General features: G+C 41.4%; 1 protein-coding gene and 1 pseudogene across 1 annotated transcript in view; one reads left to right on the top strand and one right to left on the bottom strand.

Annotated features, from left to right (window-relative positions):
- The window catches only part of POT1 (protection of telomeres 1), a 278,625-nt gene that overhangs the window by 258,318 nt on the left and 12,807 nt on the right, over positions 1 to 7,500 (bottom strand). The window lies entirely within an intron of this gene.
- Positions 1 to 7,500, top strand: part of LOC147019531 (protein FAM200C-like) — a 97,186-nt pseudogene that overhangs the window by 88,721 nt on the left and 965 nt on the right.

The raw sequence follows: 7,500 nt of genomic DNA, 5'->3' as shown, positions 1-7,500 counted from the left end.
TTTTGCCTAAACTCGTAAAATTATGATGATGATGATGATGATGATGATGTCGACATCCCTGGCTTAGGGTCGTCAGGGTCAGACGTTGTGAAGAAGGTGATCTTTGTCTGCTTTGTCTTGTTCTGCATGTCCATATAGACCTCTGTATAAGGTGCCATGACAACTTCCATATCGCGCTTGAATTTCAACCACCTCTCCATGAATACGAGCGAAAAACTCTCAAGATATGTTCCTCAACTTCATCTTATTTTCCCCTCCTCGCTCCAAAACAAACAAATATTTTTACTCAAAAACATCACAAACTCATTGTGCCTCTGATTTCCTTCCTTGGTTGTTTATTTCTTCCTTTCTCATTACCTCCCAACTTAATTAATTTGCTTCTTACTTTAAAAGCTTTTAATAACATTTTATAATGTTTAATTTGCCATATTTCATGAAAACCCCTCATGTTGTTTTTCTTCATAACTATTTACCATCACAAATACCCCACAATGTCGTTAAAAGACTAACAAAAACAAAATCATGCAATATCACGTGATGTAATGTGATAACAGCCCGTGCGGCACGATATCGAAACAATTGAATCTGCGATGCAGGGCAGTGTGGGGCTGTGAGGTCAGACAGATGTGGGATTGTGTATTCCTTAGTGCCAAACTGTGATACAGTGAGGGACCCATGCCGCAATTGGCACATTTTTACTTCAATAATTCAACCGCGATAGAGTGAAACCGCGATGCGGAAACCAGCGTTCGGGTTGGGCCTGCTGTATGTAAATAGTGGATGGGAGTTCTGCCCCACTCTTATGCTATGGTCAATTACTAGTCGATGTCTCACTTGTGGTATTGTTCAGCTGCTTTTGCTTTACAGTACTGGGGAGTCGAGAGCACGGTTCCCTATCTGGGAGGATAAATTTGCTGGGAAGGTAACGGTTACTTTGAGTGGCTGTAGCAGGTTGATCCACCAGCTGTTGAGTTGGATGTCAGGGGTGTTCTGTCCTGATTGCTGACCATCCAATCAATTGGATGTGAGGATCCTACTTAAATTAATCATCTCAGACAACTTCTGTGGTTGCTAACCCGTTGTGCCACAGAGTTATCTGGGGCTTTTCGGCTTCAGGGTCAATGGTCAGGAAGTGGGTCCGAGAAGCTCCTCGTGACTTGGCCGGCAAACCCCAAACAATGTATATCCATATATGATTTAGTTCTATTATATTAAGATATACATATAAATATATGTCTGCCTATACATATAAATATACTGTCAGACCATCAGGATGGAATTTGGTTACATTGACGAGAATAAAGTTAAACTGGCATAAATATTGTCAAACATGCTGTTCGTTCATGATTCAATAGTTTTCCTAAGTTACATAACAAATTTAATTTCGTACTGGTCTGACATTTTGAGCACTATGATACCGATACTTTCACATTCACTGATTTTACCTGGCAAATGATTACTTATTATGTCTGCAAAGACATCACTATGATGAAATGTCAAATGGGCCAACAATGAAAATTTGGCAATCCATCGAACGGGCGATTATAAAAGGGGGAATAAGAAATGAAAATATAAAAATAGGATAATTGCAGTGTTTGAAACAGTTTTGGAAGCACACAAGTGAGAAGCAGAAGGGAATTACAAACAACTAATGGAAACAAGACGTATTAATGCTCTAATGGATTATCAGGGAGAATACAAAAAAGCGATCAATAAGCTGCACATTGCAGAAATATGTTTGAGCCCTTGTTTTACACAGTGCATTACACCTTGTTTTGATGTTGCTTTATAGTTTATTAATGGGCTAGCAAGATGGCCTGGAGGTATGCACACTCGCCTCCAAGCAGTCGAGCCTGGGTTTGAATCTCGACCGAACAATAAACTGTCATCCCACAAAACTGTTATCCGGTGTTTCACAGGCAGGGTGATTCATCAATGTGTGTTCTCTCCCTCGGATGGATGTTAAACGGATTTTCGCATCTGATGGCATTATTCAGCAGACGATAAAGACCCCATGGTGTCCTTCGTAAAGAGTAGTAGAGTATTCGCTGGCATCATGAACACAGTGAAGGACCACTAGGTCGGTTACTTTGAGTGGCTGTAGCAGGTTCATCCACCAGCTGTTGAGTTGGATGTCAGGGGTGTTCTGTCCTGATTGCTGACCATCCAATCAACTGTGAACCGCCATTGTTTGTGAACCAGTTGAAAGGGGGCAAAGCTCCTGGAATATGTGGTAGCCATGCTGAACTTCTCAAGGCTGGTGGAAATACTGCACTCGTGTCACAGCACAGGCATCATCCAAACTGCCTGGACAGGGGTCTTGTCCCTCTCTGGAAAGGGAAGGGTAATCGTCAGGACTGTAACAACTACCGAGGGGTGACTGCTCTAACTGCTGAGCAAGGTCTTTGCTCAGACAATTTTTGACAGGGTTTGCCACCATCTACATGAGCACGAGCACCCAGAGCAGTCAGGTTTTACACCAAAGAGGTTGATGATTGACCAAATCCTTGCTCTTTGGGTCCTCACCAAACACTGGTGAGAGTTTCAGCAGAGGATGTTTGCAGTCTATGTTGTTCACCGCAAAGCATTAAATTCAGTTAGTTGGGATGCCCTCCAGAGGATTCTTGGTCTTTGTGAGATGCCACCAAAACTGATCAATCTGATTTCTGAACTATACCCTGGTACTAAGTGCTGTGAGGTGTGGTGGTTTCATCCCCAACTCATTTCCAGTTGGTACTGGAGTTCATCAAGGGTGTGTTCAGCACTGGCCCCCACACTTTTCAGCACTTGTATGTACTGGATTCTGGGGAGGATGTTGGGGAGATCAAGCTGCAGTGCATAGTTTGGGAACATCAAGATTCTGATCTTGATTTTGTAGATGATGCAGTCATCTTTGCAGAGATGCTGGTTATCCTTTTGGGGACCCTCAAGGTGCTGAATGAGGAGACGGAGCCACTGGCCATTATGGGTTTCCTGGGTCAAAACTAAAATCCAGGCTTTCAATAACATATTGGATGCTGCTATCTTGTTTGTTATTGTTTGTGGTGAGGATGTTGAGGTGAATGCCACGTGAACAATGAGTGCCAGCTTGCTGGTATCCTGTGTCGGAGTGGTGACCCGTCCAGGATTGTGCCCAATAGCCAAGGAGACTGCTTAGGCAGCACCAACGCTCTGCACAGAGTATGGTCTCAATGGATAGTTGTTGAGGTCACTGAGAGATTCACTTTAGCAGTGATATTCATGTCTCCACATGTTGTGAGTGAAAGGTTGATAGACGTCTGGGTCGGGCCTTGGGAGGCATGGATTCAGAGAAGCATGGGGTGTGGCACTGTCAGGACCTGTGCAGGAGGACAAAAGTCTGAGTCTTCAGGTTCTTTGTGCTTCCAGTCTTGCTCTACGGATGTGAGACTTTGATTCTGACCAGGGAGGATCTGAGATGGAGACTTAACTCCTTCGGTACCAGGTCAGACTTTGTGCCAAACGAGCATTTGCTGAAAGAGACTCAGATGAGATTGTCACCTGTATAGTCAGCTGCGGCTGTATGGACATGTGACTCGTTTTCCTGATGCTGATCCTGGTCACCAGATTCTCTCAGTGAGGGAGCATCGCAGGTGGAGGAGACCAGTCGGCCAACCACGTGCCTCGGGGTTGTATCAGGTTCATCAGCATCTCCAGGAGATGGGGAATGGGCCAAGGTTCTGCATGGGGAATGGCCAGACAGAGGCCCCTGGAGTACTGGCGAAAAGTCGACGCAGCGACACGCTGCTCCGGCGTATGCTGGTCCCATTTCTGACCTGATGAACAAATACGAAATACCTACTCTAACTAGTAGGGGGCACTACATTAGTGGCACTGCCATGTTCCCAGCAATAATGCAAGTCAGCAGCCAAAGGCTACAGACAAAATAATAATTATAGTTTCTCAATGGAACATTGTGAACTGTTGTTCCAAATTGAGCACAAAGTATAACGACAGTAGATATCTGCGATCACAAAGGGATTGCCAAGGGTAAGCCGAGGGAGGCTTACCCTTGGCGATCACACTTGACTTACCCTTCTCCCATATTCCAATGACAGACATAATTTTTTGGACTGCCATATGACCTTGATCTTCAACATTTATGGATACATTGTAAACCAGAAGGGCACTCAGTGGAGCGCATACCTCTGCCACATAATGTCTGATCCACAAAAACACATCGGGCCCAATACATTTTTGAACTAGAACGGGCACTCAGTAGAGCGCATACCTTCGCCGCCGCTACTTTTTTCCGGGCACATTTGAAAAACGTCATTTAAAAACGTCCATGACGTCACAACCATCAGTCCGATGGACGTCAAATTTGGTGTTAGACGTTATTGAGGGCAGTCCAACAAAATGGAATGATAAACACTGAAAAAAAATCGAAAGTTTAAAAATGACGTCATCTTGTGACGTCATTTTGACGCACTTCCAATGACGTCACTACCATCCTGAAAGCTCTTATTTCACGGAACATTTTAACGTTGGTTTCATGTCAATAGCTCTATTAGATCTGAAGTTATGCCTACAAGTATATTTTGACCTCGAGTGTGACCTTGACCTTGACCATAGAGTTAATTTGCAAAACCTGTTCATAAATAAGCAGATATTTTGGTACTGATCATAATGCCTGGATTTGGGACAATTTCCTTTACAAATTACATAGATATTTGAATATAAAATATCAGGACATTTTAGCCACAATTGAAAAACGTTATGTTCAAACGTCAATGACGTCATAACGGTCAGTCCGAACGACGTCAAATTTGGTGTGACGTCCTTAAGGTAAGTCCTACAAAACTGTATGATCAAAACTGATGAGGTCGAAAATTGAAAATTTACGTCATCTTGTGACGTCATTTTGATGCACTTCTGATGACGTCACGTCTAATCTGACACCACGTACCCGAAAGGTATTTCGTCATGGAACAATATGGCGTTGGTTGCATGTCGATAGCTGTCTTATGAAGGAAGTTATGCTCAAAAGTTTGTTTTTGTCCTTTTCATGACCTTGACCTTTGACCCGATCGCTCCCAAAATCTAATCAAATCGTCCTTGGATAATCACGAATCATCCCACCAATTTTCATGCAATTCAGTTTAATACTTTCTGAGTTATGCGAATAACAAACAAACACACATATTCACAAATAAATAAATACACAGCGACCAAAACATAACCTTTCGCAGAATGCGAAGGTAAATATTGTGCTATATATCGTTTATGGCCCGATCTTTCAATGGTGAAGAATCACTTAAAAAATTATCAGATCCGGATCTGGATTCGGATCTTCACCAAAATCGAATCAATTCGTCCTTGCCATACACCCAACCTGTCCACAAAATTTCATCCGGATCCGTCCACAATTTTTGAGATATCCTGCACACAAACAAACAGACAGAAAGGGGTGAAAACATAACCTCCTTCACCTTTGGTGGTGGAGGTGAAAAGTAGAATAAGGATTCCAATCAAGTATCAGGTGCACAACTTTAATGCAGGTACACTATTATGGGAGGTACACTATATGGAAGGCCAAGCGGTTTTTGAGATTCCGCATTGGCAAAATTGAGCGATGACAAAAAAACGTGATTTTTTTTTTCAGACCTCCATTTCACCTTGTCCGTGATCCCGAACGGGTATGATGTAAATTATGCAAAAATGTGCCTTGCTCCAGGCTATGTGGAGGGGGCAATTTCATTATGATCAGATAACTCAGTCGAGTTATAGTGAAAAAATGTTTAAATGTCTATAATTAGTTCATGACCTTAAAAATTAGGTGAGGGACAAAAAATTGTCAACCCCGCATACGATTTATTCCCATTATTGATGCAAAATTTATTATGAAATCACCAGGCAAATCTGAGATACAGCTCGGACATTGGCAGAGAAAAAGGAGAAAAACCTAATTGGTGGTTTAGTACTTCTCGGGGAGTAACATGTAAGACCTTGACCTTTAACCCGGAGGGGTATGATGTAAATCAGGGGTTCTCAACCAGCAGGGAATTCCCCCCTTTGGGGATAATTTTAGGGTTTCAGGGATTGGGAATTGGGACCACAGATTGGCAGACTCAAACTGTTGGAATATTGATCTTTCTACAAACTACAATTCTACAGATTGTACATAATCTACAGGGCATCACACTTTATTGAACAAGTGGTGCCAGGCACAACAAATCCCACCCATTTCAGGCATAAAGTTATTTTGGGGATCAAATTTAAATTTGATACATCCTTAACCTGAATGTTGATTATAAGGAATAGAATAAGGAATATTTTAGTCTTAGTTTGAAGTCAATTAAACCATTTTTGACGAAGTTATGACCGTAAAATGATTTTGACCTTTCAAGACCACGTAAGGTCAAAGGTCATGGTGTCAAATGAAAGCCAATAAAGGACTTGATATATGTCTTCCATAGTAAACACGCATATTCCTTACCTTTTTTATTTATAATGGAAAATTTGTAAATTTGACCGATGACCATGACCCCCAAAACTTCGGACCCTACCGATCTTCACTATAGAAATGGGTAGGATTATAAGTGACAAATAGAATAAGGTTAACCATAAGCTTAGTTTGAAGTAAATCAGATCATTTTTGAGGAAGTTCTGAGCGAAAAACGATTTTGATCTTTTCATGACCTTGACCTTTGATCCAATTGGACCCAAAAGTTAATGGGGTCGTCCAAGGTTCGTTGCCCACCTGTGGATTAAATTTGATAGTGTTTGCTAAAGCCGTTTTGCAGTAAAGTTGCTCACAGACAGACAGACAAACAAACAGACAAACAAACCGGACGATTACAATATCCCACTCCCTCCCTCCGGGGGGGGGGGTGGGATAATAAGGTGTGATGTCCTGTAGATTATGTACAATCTGTAGAATTGTAGTTTGTTTTTAATTTAATCTGTTGGCAAATAAATTTTATCGAATGTCACAGATTAAATTAAAAATAAAGATAAATATTTAACTTTTTTATCTGTGGAAATATTCCATTTATAGTTATCTTTGACTTATTCTTGTTTTTTATTCACAGAATTTGGAGCCCATCATGAGTGTCAGAAAAGAGGGTACGATGATTCATAAATTCAATATGCATTCACATCCATTATCATCAATGGAGAAGAAAGGCCTCAATGTGTTATTTGTAGCAAAGCTTTGTCAAATGATTCTATGAAACCAACAAAGTTGAAGCAACATTTGCAGAATGTTCATCCTCAACACAAGGACAAGGACAAAAGCTTTTTTGAACATCATGGGAATGCTCTCAAAAAGATGAAGCTGGATTCAACAGCGGCATTCCAACAAATGAACCAAAAGGTTATTGAAGTTTCTGATGTCATAGCACTGGAGAGAGCAAAGCAGAAAAAAACACATACAATTGGGGAAACTTTGATCAAACCTTGTGCTCTCAAAATGGTGGAAATTGTGTTGGGAAATGGATTGGAGAAAAAAAACTTGCAGCAGTTTCACTATCGTACAGT

This window comes from Eptatretus burgeri, chromosome 9 (assembly GCF_056783735.1).
Source record: "Eptatretus burgeri isolate ZD-2024b chromosome 9, Ebu_testis_v1, whole genome shotgun sequence".
In the NCBI taxonomy this organism is placed as follows: domain Eukaryota; kingdom Metazoa; phylum Chordata; class Myxini; order Myxiniformes; family Myxinidae; genus Eptatretus; species Eptatretus burgeri.
The sequence above is the reverse complement of the archived record's forward strand: the minus strand, read 5'-3'. Positions and strand labels throughout refer to the sequence as shown.